Source organism: Mustela erminea, unplaced genomic scaffold (assembly GCF_009829155.1).
Source record: "Mustela erminea isolate mMusErm1 unplaced genomic scaffold, mMusErm1.Pri scaffold_41_arrow_ctg1, whole genome shotgun sequence".
Taxonomy (NCBI): domain Eukaryota; kingdom Metazoa; phylum Chordata; class Mammalia; order Carnivora; family Mustelidae; genus Mustela; species Mustela erminea.
In genome coordinates, this window is record NW_022476401.1 from 7,475 (window position 1) to 22,983 (window position 15,509).

The 15,509-nt window shown below is 50.6% G+C and overlaps 1 pseudogene; it reads left to right on the plus strand.

The window, feature by feature from the left end:
- The first annotated feature begins 14,445 nt into the window (after window positions 1–14,445).
- Window positions 14,446–14,564, plus strand: LOC116583988 (annotated as a pseudogene).
- Window positions 14,565–15,509: the final 945 nt, after the last annotated feature.

Below are 15,509 nucleotides of genomic sequence, written 5' to 3' on the forward strand. Positions count from 1 at the left end.
CTGATATGCTGGATATGTTGCTAGCTATCTTAGAGGGTGACAGGAGGTCTGGGCCATGGCCCAAGAAAACTCTGTGGCCCCATGAGACCACCCACACATTCGGCGGATTGAATGGACACAAACTCAGGCCTGAGCGACGTCCTGTCACCTTAACCTCAGATCTCCAGGATTTCGCCTTAGCATTTGTAGATTGGGCCTGCCATGACCTAGGCCCTAACTCTACCCTTGGCATAGGTTTTCAGTCTTCTGTCCAATGGTCTGGTCCACAGTCTTTCAAGATAGAGAACCAAGGAACCACACCGAAGGACTCTGCCTAACCTAGAGAAGGAATATGTTCTCATTGGAGATTCAAAAACCCCAAGATTAGGAGAAACATGTATGGCCAACGAGGCCACACCCTTTGATGGAACCTGAATCTGGACACTAATGCACATTCTGTCTCTCAGCCTGAGCAGCCTGCCCTGCCCCTAGTCCCTAATGCTAACCCCAGGATGGGTTTTCTGGCATCCATACAGAGTCCTGCTCTCAAATCCCTCCATATGGGAACATCTGTGCCATACAACAGGACTCCACATCTCCCCTAGAATTAAATCATACTATTTGGAGCTCCACAAATCCTCCTGAGCAGGAGAAAACTCCATGGCCACAGGAGTGGCCATGACAAACACATTCAGCATCCCTAGTAGACACAAATTCTAGTCTGGTTTGAGTGAATGCCTGACACTCACCCTAACTGCATATTCTGGGGAGCTCACCTCAGAATCTGCAGATCAGGGATCCATGCCCTACAACCTAACCGTACACTGAACTTAGGCTTTCAGAATTCCATCCCTTGAGTCCTGGAATGCAATCCCTCCAGATTGAGGTCTCCGGAGCCACTCCACAGGACTTGCCCTGCCCTGCAGAGGAAATCACGCCCTATGGAGCCCAACAAAACCCATAGATCAAGCAAAACTTGCATGGCCACAATGCCACCCAGATTTGTTCTCCACCCTGGACACTTACATGCAGTCTGAAACAACCTGAGTCCTGCCCTCCAATCAGCCACCAGGAAAACTGGCCCCAAAGCCAAAAGATCTAACCTGCCATGCCCCTAGGCTTGAATTCTAACCCTGTTTGAAGTTTCAAACATCCAGACCTTAAGTTCTTCAAAGAGCTCTCTCTTTGAATTTCTCCACAGAGGGTACCCTTCAACTACAAAACAGAAATATTCCTGGTTGCCAGAAGGAAACCTTGCTTTTGCATCTATGTAAACCCTCAAGATTTGAAGAAACTTGTGTTTACCTGAGGCCATGGTCACTTTGCCAGTCTCTCTGAACACAATCACCCATTATGACCCTTAGCCTGAGACCCACTTTCAACAGAGCCGTGTGGGTAGCTCATCCCAGATACAGGATATAAGTCTTGACATGCCTGTTGTTCCTAAACCTAAACCTAGGTTGGGTTTTCAGGCATCTATTCCCAGATCCCTGCTCTCGAGTCCCTCCATATGAGGAACCACTGATCCATAAAACAGGACAGGACATATCGCCCAGAATACACCAAACTATTTGGAACTGAGCAAATACCCCAGACCAGTAGCAACTCCATGGCCCCATCAGGTCAACCACAGACTCGGTGGATCGCATGGACAAAAAGTCCAACCAGAGCGACCCCTGACACTCACCTTAACGTGAGATTCCCGGGAGCTCGCCCAGCATCTGATGATTAGGCCTGACATGCCTTAAGTCCTAACCCTAACCCTAGCTTTGGTTTTCAGACTTCTGTTCTAAGAGCCCTGGCCCACAAGCACTCCAGGGAGAAAACTCCAGAACCACACCATGGCACTCTGCCTACTCTCCAGAAGGAAACCATGCTCATTGGAGCTGCACAAAACCCCCAGATTTGGAGAAACAGGTATGACTACTGAGGTCACACCCATTTAAGAACAAGACGCTGGACCCTCATGCACATTCTTTCCCACAGCGTGAGCCCTGTCCTCCAATTAGCCACATACATAGCTTGCCCCAGAGTCAGCAGAGCCATTCTGCCATGCCCCTTGTCCCTAATGCTAACCCTAGGATGGGATTTTAGGCATCCATACCCAGAGTCCTCCTCTCAATCCCTCCATATAGGGACCCCTGAGCAATACAATAGGACTCCACCTCTCATCGAGAATCAAATCATACTATTTGAAGCTGTGAAAAACCCCCAGCAAGAGATACCTCCATGGCCGAGAAGAACACTCTCATATTCTGCAGCTCTAGTGGAAACAAATTCTCATCTGCTCTGAGCGAATGCCTGACATTCACCCTACCCTCAGAAACATGAGAGCTCAACTCAGGATATGCAGAGAGTTGACCCATGCCCTACACCTTAACCATAAACTGAACTTGGGTTGTCTGAATTCCATCCCTTCAATCCTGGAATGAAAGACCTCCAGATTGGGACTCCTGAACCAGCCCATAGGAATCTGCCTGCCCTCCAATAAACCGTACCCCATGGAGCTGACTAAATCAGGGCAAACGTGCAAGCCCCCCAATGCCACCCACTTTCCTTCTCCACCCTGGACACTAATACCCAGTTTGACACAACCTGAGTACTGTCCTCCAATCAGCTATCAGGAAGGCTGGCGCTAGGGCCAGCAGATTGGAATTGTTATGCCCCTTGGCCCAAGTCCTAACCCTAGATTAGGGTTTCAGGCATGCATACACAGAGCCCTCCAATTGAATCCCACCACAAGAGGGACGCCTGAACCATACGATAGGACCCCACCTCTCACTGAGAATGAAATCACACTATTTGGAGCTGTGCAAATCCCCAAGCAGGAGATACATCCATGGCCCCAGAAAGAAACCCACACATTCTGAAGCCTTAGTGGACACAAATTCTAGTCGGTTCTGTGCGAATGCCTGATACTCGCCTTAACTTCAGAAAATGGAGAGCTTGCCTCAGCATCTGCAGATAGGGTATCCATGCCCTATACCCTAAACATAAACGGAGTTTGGGATTACTGAATTCCAACCCTTGAATCCAAAAATGCAAGGAATCCAGATTATGGACTCCAGAGACAGCCCACAGAACTCCCCCTGCCCTCCCCCCAGAAGGAAATCGTGCCCTATGGAGCTGCACAAAATCCCTCAATTAGGGAACGTTCATGGCCTCCAATGTCACCCCACCTTCATTCTCCTTCCTGGACACTAAAACACAGCTTGACACAACCTAAGTCCTGTCCTCCAATCAGACACTGGGATAGCTGGCACCAGAGCCACCAGATTGGAACTGCCATTCCCATAGGCCCTAATCCTAACCCTAGGTTGGTGTTTCAGGGATAGATACGGAGAGACTGCTCTCGAATCGCTCCACACGGGGGATCCTTGAAACATACTACAGGACTCCACCTCTCACTAAGAATGAAATCATACTATTTGGAGCTGCACAAATCCCCTTGCAGGAGATAACTCTAAGACCGCAGGAGGACATGCACACATTCTGTAGCCATCTTGGACACAAATTCGTGTGTGTTCTGAACAAATACCTGACATTCACCCGAACTTAAGAATCTGGGAGCTCACCACAGCATCAACAGATAGGAGATCCATTCTTGACACCCTAACCAGAAACTGAACTTGGGTTGTCTGAATTCCCTCCCTTGAATCCTGGAATGCAAGTGCTCTAGACTGGGGACTCTGGAAACACCCCAGAAGAGGCTCCCTGCCCTCCAAAATTAAACAATCCCCTATGGAACTGCATAAAACCCCTAAGTCAGGGAAAACGTGCCAGCCCCGGATGCCACCCCACTTCGTTCTCTACCCTGAACACTAATACACAGTGTGACACAACCCAAGTCCTGTCCTAAGTCCTATCAGCTACCATAATAGGTGGCCCCAGAGCCAGCAAATCAGAACTGCCATTCCCATAGACCCTAATCTTAACCCTATGTTGGGTTTTCTGGCATCCATACACAGAGCCTTTCACTCGAATCCTTCCATATGGGGCATCTGTGCCATACAACAGGACTCCAAATCTCCCCCGAAATGAAATCATGTTATTTGGAGTTCTGCAAATCCCCCAGAGCAGGAGAAACTTCCATGACCAGAGCAAGGCACACACACATGCGGCAGTCCTTGTGGACACAAATTCTAGTCTGGTTTGAGTGAATGCCTGACACTCACCCTAACTTCATATTCTGGGTAGCTCATCTCAGTATCTGCAGATCGGGGATCCATGCCTTATATCCTAACTGTACACTGATTTAGGTTTTCAGAATTCCATCCCTTGAGTCCAGGAATGCAATCCTTCCATATTGGGGACTTCAGAGCTACCCTGCAGGACTTGCCCTGTCCTGCAGAAGGAAACTGTGCCCTATGGAGTCATACCCGTGGATCAGGGAAAACGTGCACGGCCCACGATGCCACCCACTTTGGTTCTCCACCCTGGACACTAATATGCAGTCTGATGTAACCTGGATCTGGTCGTCCAATCAGCCACTTGGATAGATGGTCCCAGAGCCAGCAGTTCAGACCTGCCAGGCCTGAAATGGGCCTAATCCTAGACCTAGGTTGGAGTTTCAGGCATCCATACCCAGAGTCTTCCTTTAGAATCCCACCACATGGGGGGACAGTGAAAAACAGAATGGAACATCTCCTGCCCCCTAGAAGAAATCCTTGCTTATTGCAGCTATGTATAACCCTCAGAGATGAATGAAAGCTGTGTTGCCCCTGAGACCACACCCAATTTTACATCTGGCCAGGACACAAAAACCCACTGTGACCCTTAGCCTGAGCCCCATTTTCAACACAGCCCCATGTGTAGCTCTTCACAGAGCCAGGATATAAGGCCTGCCATACCACTAGGATCTAACCCTAGATAGGTTGACTCTTCAGGCATCAATACCCGGAAACCTCTCTGAAATCCCTCCTTATGGGAGATCCATGAGCCTTAAAACAGGAGGCACCTTTCCCCCAGATTAGAAGAAACTACGTGGAACTGCGCAAAAACCCCAGAGCAGGAGCAAACTCCATGGCCCCATGAGGTCACCCCACATTTGGCAGATGGCCTGGGCACAAAATCCAGCCTGAATGACCTCCTGAACCTCGCCTTAACCTGAGATCCCCGGGAGCTAGCCCAGCATCTGAAGATTAGGCCTGACATACCTTAAGCCCTAACCTTAACCCTAGCCTCTGTTTTCAAACTTCTGTTCCAAGAGCCCTGACCCACAAGCACTCCAGGGAGAAAACTCCAGAACCACACCATGGCACTCTGCCTACTCTCCAGAAGGAAACCATGCTCATTGGAGCTGCACAAACCCCCCAGATTTGGAGAAACATGCATGAATACTGAGGTCACACCCATTTAAGAACACGACACTGGACCCTCATGCACATTCTTTCTCACAGCGTGAGCCCTGTCCTCCAATTAGCCACATACATAGCTTGCCCCAGAGTCAGCAGAGTCATTCTGCCATGCCCCTTGTCCCTAATGCTAACCCTAGGTTGGGTTTTTAGGCATCCATGCCCAGAGCCCGGCTCTCAATCCCTCCATAAAGGGATCCCTGAGCCATACAATAGGACGTCACCTCACACTGAGAATGAAATCATACTATTTGGAGCTGCAAATAGTATGGAGATACCTCCATGGCCCCAGGAGGACACCCACTCATTCTGCAACCTTATTGGACACAATTTCTCCACAAATTCTCCCAGCAGGAGATACCTCGATGGCCCCAGGAGGACACCCACTCATTCTGCAACCTTAATGGACACAAATTCTCATCTGGTCTGAGCGAATGCCTGACACTCACCCTAAGTTCAGAATCTGGAGAGCTCACCTCAACATCGGCAGATCAGGGATCCATGCCCTATACCCTAAACATAAACTCAGCTTGGGCTTTTAGAATGCCATCCCTTGAATCCAGGAATGCATGGAATCCAGACCTGGGACTCCGGAGCCAGCCCAGAAGACTCCACCTGACCTCCAGAGGGAAAATGTTCCCTATGGAGCTTGACAGCAGGAGAGCAGGAGAAACGTCCATGACCAGAGCAGGACACACACATATGTGGCAGCCCTTGTGAATACAAATTCTAGTCTGGTTTGAGCTAATGTCTGACACTTACCCTAACTTCATATTCGGGGTAGCTCATCTCAGTATCTGCAGATCTGGGATCCATGCCCTAAATCTTAACTATACTCTGAATTAGGTTTTGATAATTCCATCCCTTGAGTCCTAGGACAAAACCCCTCGATTAGGGCAAACTTGCATGGCCCCTGATGCCAGAACACTTTGGTTCTCCAACCTGGACACTAATATGCAGTCTGACACAACCTGAGTCCTGTCCTCCAATCAGTCACAGAGTTAGCTGGTCCCATAGCCAGCAGATCTGACCTGCCATGCCCTAGAATATAATCCTAGCCCTTGGTTGGGTTATCAGGTATCCATACTTAGAGCCCTGCTCTAGAATCCCACCACACGGGTGACCTCTGAGAAACACAAAGAACTTCTCCTGGCCCCCAAAAGGAATCCTTGCTTTTTCAGCTATGTATAACCCATAGAGATGTGAGAAAGCTGTGCTGCCCCTGAGGCCACGCACAAATTTACAGGCAGCCCAAGACACAAACACCCATTGTGACCCTTAGTCTGAGCCCCATTTTCAACACAGCCCCATGGGTAGCTCAACGCAGAGCCTGGATATAAGTTCTTCCATGCCACTAGGACCTAACCCTAAACATAGATTGGGTCTTCAGTCATCCATACCTGGAAACCTGCTCTCAAATCCCTTCGTATGGGGGACCCAAGAGCCATAAAACTGGACACCATCTATCCCCCAGAATAAGCCAAACTATTTGGAACTGTGCAAAAACCTCAGAGTGGGAAATAACTTCATGGCCCCTTGAGGCCACCCCTACATTTGGCAGATGGCATGGACCCAAATTCCAGCCTGAGGGACCTCCTGACACTCGCCTTAACTTCAGATCCCCAGGAGCTCATCCAGCTTCTGTAGATTGGGCTTGCCATGACCTAGGCCCTAAGCCTAATTTTAGCTTCGATTTTCAGTCTTCCATCCTGAGAGGCCTGGCCCACAAGCACTCCAGATAGAGAACTCTAGAACCAAACCATCAACTCTGCATAAATTACAGAAGGAAATTGTGCTCATTGGAGCTGCACAAAACCCACAGATTTGGAGAAACCGGCACAACTAACGAGGGCACCCCCATTGATGGAACACAACCCTGGATGCTAAAACACATTCCGTCCTCAGCTTGAGCCCCGATCCCCAGTCAGCCACCCACGTTGCTGGCCCCAGAGACAGCAGATTGGACCTGCCATGCCCCTAGTCCCTAATGCTAACACGAGGTTGGGTTTTCAGGCAGCCATACTCAAAGTCATGCTCTCGAATCCGTTTATATGGAGACATCTGTGCCATATGACAGGACTCCACATCTCCCTCAGAATAAAGTCATGCTTCTTGGGGCTGCACAAATTCCCCAGAGCAGGAGAAAACTCCATGGCCCCAGGAGGCCACAGACTTTTTTGGCAACCATAGTGGACACAAATTCTAATCTGGTCTGAACAAATGCCTGACACTCACCCTAACTTCAGAATCTGGAGAGTTTACCTCAGCTTCTGCAGATCAGGAATCCATGCCCTACAACCTAACCATAAGGCAAACTTGGGTTTTCAGAATTCCATCCCTTGAGATCTGCAATCTCCAGATTAGGGAATCTGGAGCCATACTGCAGGACTCTCCCTGTCTTCCAGAAGGAAACCTTGCCCTATGGAGTTGCACAAACCCCCTAGATTAGGGGAAACCTTCATGGCACCCGATGCCACCCCACTTTCGTACTCAACCCTGGACACTAATATTCGGTCTGACACAACCTGAGTCTCTTCTTCCAATCAGGTATGGGGAAGCTGGAATAGAGCCAGCAGATCATATCTGCCATGACCCTAGGCCTTAATACAAACCTTTGGTTTGGGTCGTAGGCATCCGTACCCAGAGCCCTCCACACAAATCACTGCACACGGGGGATGAGGAAGCCACAAAACAGAACTGCTCCTGCTCCACAGAAGGAAAATTGCCTTTTTGAGCTATGAGAAACCCCCAGAGTTGGAAGAAACCTGAGTAGCCCCTGACACCACACCCACTTTTGTAGGCTGCCCTGGACACAAACACCCACTGTTATCCTTAGCCTGAGCCCCATTTTCAACACAGTACTATGAGTAGGTCACCCTAGAGCCAGGATATAAGTGCTGCCATGCCACTATGACCTAAGACTTATAGTAGGTGGTTTGGGTTTTCAAGCATCCATACCTGGAACCCTACTCTTGAATCCCTCCATATGGGAGACCCCTGAGCCATAAAACTTGACCTATCCCTCAGAATAGACAAAATTATTTGGAACTGCACAAAAAGCACAGAGCGGGGCAAAACTCCATAGCTCCATGAGGCCACCCACACATTAGGTGGATGGCATGGACACAAACTCCAGTCTGAGCGACCTCCTGACACTCGCCTTCACTTCAGATCCCCAGGAGCTCGCATCAGCATCAGATTGAACATGACATGCCTTACGACCTAACCCTAACACTAGCTTCTGTTGTCAGACTTCTGTCCCCAAGAGGCCTGGCCCACAGGCTCTCCAGATAGAATACTCTGGAGCCACAACTTGGGTCTCTACCTATCCTCCAGAAGGAAATCATGCTCACTGGAGCTGCACACAAACCCCAGATTAGGAGAAACCTGCACAGAAAATGAGGCCACTAAGATTTTCAGAACTAGACCCAGAACACATTCTGTCCCCCAGACTGACCTCCGGTCAGCTACCCACATAGCTGGTTGCAGTGTCAGCAGATCAGACCTTCCGTGCCCCTAGTCCCTAATACTAAACCTAGGCTGGGTTTTCAGAAGTCCATTCCGAAAATCCTGCTCTCAGATCCCTCCATATGGGGACCCCTGATTCATACAGCAGGCCTCCCCCCTCCCCCAGAATGAAACCATACTGTTTGGAACTGTACAAAACTCCCAGTTTAGGAGAAATATGCATGGCCCACAAGGCTTCCCTGATTTACAGAACACCACCCAGGACACTAATACACATTTTGTTCCTCAGCCTGAGCCCCGATGTCCAATCAGCCATCCACGTAGCTGGTCCCAGAGTCAGCAGATCAGAACTTCCATGTCCCTAGCTCATAATTCTAACCCTACATTGGGTTTTCAGGCATCCATACCCAGAGACCTGCTCTCGATCCCTTCATATGGGGAACCATGAGCCATGCGACAGGATTCCATGTCTCCTCCACAGTGAAGCCATACTTTTGGTAGCTGCACAACAACCCCAGCAGGAAAAGATTCCAAAACCCAGAAGTCCATCCACATTTTTGGCAGCCCAGGTGAACGCAAAACCTTGTAAGGTTTGAGCAAATGCCTGGGACTCACCCTACTTCAGAGTCTGGGGAGATCACCTTAGGATCTGCAGATTGGTCATTCATGCCCTACACCCTAACCATACACTGAGGTTTGGTTATCAGAATTCCATTCCTTGAGTCCTGGAATGTAATCCCTCCAGATTGGGAACTCTGGATCCACCCCATAGGACTCTCCATCCCCTCCAGAAGGAAATTGTGTGTTATGGAGTTTCACAAAACACCTAGATCAGGGGAAATGTGCATGGCCCATGATGTCACCCCACTTTTATAGTCCACCATGAACAATATCATGCAGCCTGATACAATCTGAGTTCCATACTCCAATAAGCCACTGAAATAGCTGTCCCCAGAGCCACCAGTTCGAACCTGCCATGTCCATAGGACCTAATCCTAACCCTAGGTTGACATTTCAGGCATTCATACCCAGGGGCCTCCACTCGAATCCTTCCATATGAGGGACACCTGACCCACAAAACAAAAGTCCTACCGCCCCCCAAAAGTAAACATTGCCTTTTTGAGCTATGTAAAACTCTTAGAGTTGGAAGAAAACTGTAAGCCCTGAGGCCACGTCCACTTTACAGGCCACCCTGGAAACAAACACCCATGGTGATACTTTGCCTGAGCCTCATTTTTAACACAGCCCCATGGGTAGCTCATCCCAGAGCCAGGATATAATGACTACCATGCAACTAGGACCTAACCCATATTGTAGTTTGGGTTTCCAGGCATCCCTACCTGCAACCCTGCTCTCAAATCCCTCCATATGAGGGGCCCCTGGGATATAAAACAGGACACCACCCATCCCCCAGAATAGACCAAATTATTTGTGCAAAAACCCGAGGGGGACTAAACTGCATGGCCCCATGAGGCCACACCCACATTTTGTGGATCGCATGGACACAAACTCCAGCCTGAGCGACCTCCTGAACTTGCCTAAACCTGAATCCATGGTGTAAGTGCCTGCCCCTCCCAGAGGAACTTGCTTGTGGACCCCGGATGTAGGAGCGGGGCAGGCTGGGTGGAGACGTCCAATCGGTGGGATGCCCGTATATCCAATAGGGTGAATTGAGATCCAATTGGCCACCTATGTAGGGGCGGGGCTCAACCAACCCCATAAAGGTTGGTGTGCAAGGCTGTCAGGGGAAGCAGAAGAGCTGTCCGCCGTGGGAGCAAAAGGAAGAGTCCGCGGGAGTGGAAGAGTAGGCGGGAGCGGAAGAGTCCACAGCAGAAGGAAGAGTCAGCGGAGTGGAAGATCTGTAACAGCTCTTGTAAGAGTTATAACCACCGCCAGTGGTCCCGCCCCCGGCGGTCCCTCTGCTGGCAGTCTCCAGCCGCCTGCAGCCTCCAGCCGGCGGTGTCCTGCTTCTGGCAGCCCGGCCTCCAGTGGCCCCAAGCCACCTGTGGCCCCCAACTGCCTGCGGCCCCGAGCGGCCTACAGCCTCCAGCCACTTGTGGTCCAGCCTCCAGCAGCCCCGAGCTGCCAGCAGCTCTGAGCCTCCGGCGGCCCCTCCTCTGGCGGCCCCAAGCCGCCTGTGGTGGTGAGCCGCCTGCAGCCTCCAGCCGCCTGTGGTCCAGCCTCATGTGGCCCCGAGTCACCTGCAGGACTGAGCTGCCTGCAGCCCTGCCTTCAGCGGCCCCGAGCTGCAGCCTCCGGCAGTTTCACCGCCAGCGGGACCCACGCCACCAGTGGTTCCGAGACACCAGCGGTCCAACTGTCAGCGGTCCCGACGCCTGCAGCCTCGAGACGCCATCGGTCTGAGACGCCAGTGGCCCTGAGATGCCAATGGCCCCTAGCCGCCAGCAGCCTCGCTGTAAAATGCCTCGCCACCCCGAGCCACGAGCGGCCTTGTCCGAAGCGGTGTCCTCCTCTGGGTGGCAGCCTTGTCAGAATGGCATTGTGGGGAGTAGAGTCTGTTTCATCGGGGTTGTTCTCCTTGTCATCATCGATGTCATCATTGCCTCTTCGTTGTCGGGAGCAGCCTCGTCCAGGAAGTGGCCTTGTCCAGAGTGGCCACTTCTTGCGAGCGACCCTGTCCAGGGAGCAACCTCATCGAGCAGCGGTCTCGTCCTGGGAGTGGCCTTGTCTGAAGTGGCCTCTTCTTGGGAGTGCCTTTGACCAGGGAGCGGCCTCATCTGTGGAGCAGCATCGTCTAGAGCAGCTTTGTCTGGAGTGGCCTTCTTGGGAGTGACCTTGTAAACATCATCTTCATTGCCTTTTCGTAAGAGATAGCCCTGACTGGTCAGTTTGATTCTTGATGCTTGGCGCGAAATAAAGCTTTGCTGACCTTCACTTTCTATCAGTCTCGTTCCTTTGATCATCGACCCTAACATTGGTGGCTCATCCGGGATCAAACGACGAGAACTGAGCCAGCATCGGAATTTTTAGGAAAAGCCTCCGGAGGTATTGGGATCAGAGTTATTGGCATCTTTGGTATTGGCATTTTGGGTATTAGGATCCTATTTGTCTGTCTGGTTGGAGCTCCAGGGTATAGCCCACTGGGGAGAAGCTGGACGCAGTCATGCTCTCCCAGGCTGGAGTGGACGCGGGGATGCCCCATCCCTCTGCTGATAGATCAACAGGGGGTTAGAGTTCCCCTGGTCAGGGGGTTCGACTCCACCTGGGCAGTCGGGGAGTTCGAGTCCCCTGGACAGTTGGGGCGTATGAGTCCCCCGCCAGTTGAGGGGGTTCAAGTCCCCCTAGATGGTTGGGGGACTCAAGTTCGAGTTCCCTGGGCGGTTGGGGAGTTCAAGTTTCCCTAGATAGTCAAGGGGTATGAGTCCCCTGCCAGTTGAGGGGTTTAGGTCACCCTGGACGGTTAAGGGGTTTGAGTCCCCCTAGGCGGTTGGGGGATAAAAGAAAATCCCCACTGGGGCAGGATGGCTGGGTCTGCAGCTCTCTTTGCCTCGTTCTTTTGTTGTCTATTGTGTGGTTTGTTGTGTTTGCAGAGGACCAAGAAAGTCCCCACCAGCAGCAGGCTCTGGATGAGGGCCGCTAGAATTGTGGTTGTTGGTTTGTTTGTTCGTGTCTTTTTGTTGCCTATTGTGTTGTTTGTTATGGTTGAAGGAATGTGGCAAGCAGAGAGTAAGGGGACACTGGCTTTCATCTCTCCATTCCTCATAATAGATGTGGAGCTTCTCCCTCACTCATTTCGTGTGTTAAGGGCTATAACGAGCCAACTGGAGTTAGTCGAATGCTGGGTTAAGGTGTTCAATGCTGATGCTTATTGGAGCCAGGCATGAAATATGAGTGCCTAGTGGGCCACTTTTGGTAAGAAGAACTGGCACTGTGGGATGAACCGACCTCGAGACAGAGATTTTAAAGAATATTCCCAAGCAGCTGCCGAAACTTCTGTTGTTTTGAGGAATTCCTTGCCTTCTCTGGCCCGATGTGGGCTGCCTAGTCCCTCGCCCTTGCTGGCAGGGAAAGCATGGCATCTGAAGTGGAATGGGCCCAGGTGGAACATGAGGTCTGTTGGTGAAGGGATAGCTGGGCTGATGGTTAACTGTCTGTTTCAAAGTTTTAATGAGTAATTGTTAAAGTGGCTTCCAAAGTCATTGGTAGCCTGAAACTGTGAAGGGTTGCTTGAATGACAAATGGAGTTAAATTTGTTGGACATCTAGATCTTAACCAAATGGGATGAAGTGTTAGGGCACTGGTTGCTGGAACTGGGTTTGTACTTTTGAAATCTGCTGGTGAACACGTTGTGTGTTTAACTGATTGATAAATTTGCCATCTAAAGAATTCTGTTGTAACAACTCACAATTGGTTTATATTTAGTCTTCAGTAGAGGTTAAGGTATTTCTAAGAGTACAAAATTCTTTTAAGTGTAATTAAGACTTTTGGAAATGAGAAAAGCAACTCTGTATGTAAAAAGTAGGAGATATGTAAAAGTTTGGATCTGAAGAGTGCCTGACTGTGTGAATGTATCTCTATGGCTCCACCACTTCCGCTATGGAGTCTGAGTGGACAGCACCCTGAATCTCGCGGGGCATGATATGGCATAACGGTCATCTATTCCACAGAGTAGCCTGGTAGAGGGTTTATATGGACAGACATTAGCTAAGACGCTCCTAAGTTCCCGTGAGGGACGCGAGCAGGACAGCATCCAGAGACAGCCCTGCTCCGATGGCAGAGAAGACCACAGCTGTTCTCTCTGGACTCCTCCACCCAGAATCTGGGATATGGAACAGGGTAAGTTCTGTGCAATGAATTTGGACTCTGCTCAGCACCCATGAGAGGTGTGTAGGCTCAAAGGTGTGCCCACGGGTCTTCGTCGATCGTCAGGAACTTGAGATCAGTAGCCGGCAGCAGGGCTGGGTAGCCTCCCCTTGCTGAGCGTCACTGCTCCTGGAAGCACAGCCTGGGGAGTGGGCAGTGTGGTTTCGGGTGATGCAGCACTGGGGCCAGGTGGCCGATACCCTATGCTAGAACGTGCATGCCCATGAGCCTCAGCACCTCTGTGTTGGCTTTCAGACCTAGAAAAATGAGAGTCTGAGGGTCCACTTTGAGTCTAGGAAGCCATCTTCCAAGGCGAAGAAAACTCTCTGAAGCTTCATGAGCTGCCCGTCCCTCTTCTCTGATGTCTGGACTTGATGGGTCACACAAGGGCCCATGGGAGAAGCTCGGGAGTCGAGGCTTCAAATCTTGGCTATTGGAAGCTGCCAGGGACCTGTTCCGATTGATACACGTGCAGCTGCTGGCACGTTCCTGAATATGCTGGCTCTCTGCAGCCTCTGCATCTTTGAACGACATGTCCATCTGTCTGAATCATCATTCTGTTCCAAGCACTTAGAAACCTTCCACTACCTACTCCTTTGTACAGAATGGGTATGACAACAAGGCATCAGTGTCTCAAGAAGGCCGGGGGCCAATGTAACTATGAACAAGAGAGATATGGTAGCTAACCAAGCCTGGGCAGATTAAAGTAACAGTAGGGTATGAGAAAGCTCAGCTTCCCCCAGCAAGGGGAGGACGGTTCCATGTTACACAGGGTGTCACATACACTTTTCTGAGAATATCAGGTAATAACCCTATGATTGTCTATAGTCATACCACCCTGTACGTGCCCGATCTTGTCTGATCTCAGAAGCTAAGCAGGGTCGGGACTGGTTAGTACTTGGATGGAGGACTGCCTGGGAATACCAGGTGCTGTAAGCTTTGATCTCCAAGAGGGAGTTTCTTGGGGTGGTGGGCTACTTCAGGCTGTGGATGCCGCCTTCACGGAGATGGCACAACCTCTCAACAAACTGGCTAAGGGAGGACTCACTATGGTAGAGTGTGACAGCTGAGGGAGAACGAGCTTTTCAGGAATTACAAAGAACCTTACTGTGTGCCCCAGTATTGGTCATCCCAGATGTTACCAAGACCTTCCACTTGTATGTGGATGGAAAGGCAGGGCTGACTAAATGAGTTTTGACTCAGACTCTGGGGCCTTCGTGAAGGCCAGTGGCCTATCTTAACAAGAAACTAGATCCAGTAGCAGCTGGGCTCCCCCCTCGCTTCTGCATAATTGCTTCCATGGCCCTCCTGGTCAAAGATGCACGCAAATTGACTCTGGGTCAAAATCTAATATTGACCACCACCCACATTATCGAGGGCCTTCTCCGGACTCCACCAGACCGGTGGATAACAAATGCCCGACTGACGTGGTATCAGGCCCTCCTCCTGAATGAAAAAAAAAAAGTAATCTTCCGGCCCCTGGCGGTGCTAAATCCAGCCACGTTGCTACCAGAGGTGCTGGCTGACCACCCACATGACTGTGGGAAAGTCCTAACCCAAGTCATGGGAATAAGGCCGGATATCACTCCCCTCCTGGATGTGGAAATGGCTCTGTTAATAGAAGGTAGTAGTTACATGGTCAGTGGAAAGAGGTATGCAGGGGCTGAGATGGTTTCTCCTGAGCAAGGACTCTGGACAAGAGCCCTGCCACACAGGACCTCAGTAGAAAAGCGAAGCTGATAGCATTCACCAAGGTGCTACAGATGGCCAAGGCCATGGGCACTAATTGGAAACTGCAGTGTGTCTACTGGCCCCAGAGCTCTGGGCAAGGAGAGAGAATGAGCCAGACTCTTGAAGAGACCTAGACAAAGTTAATTCTGGATG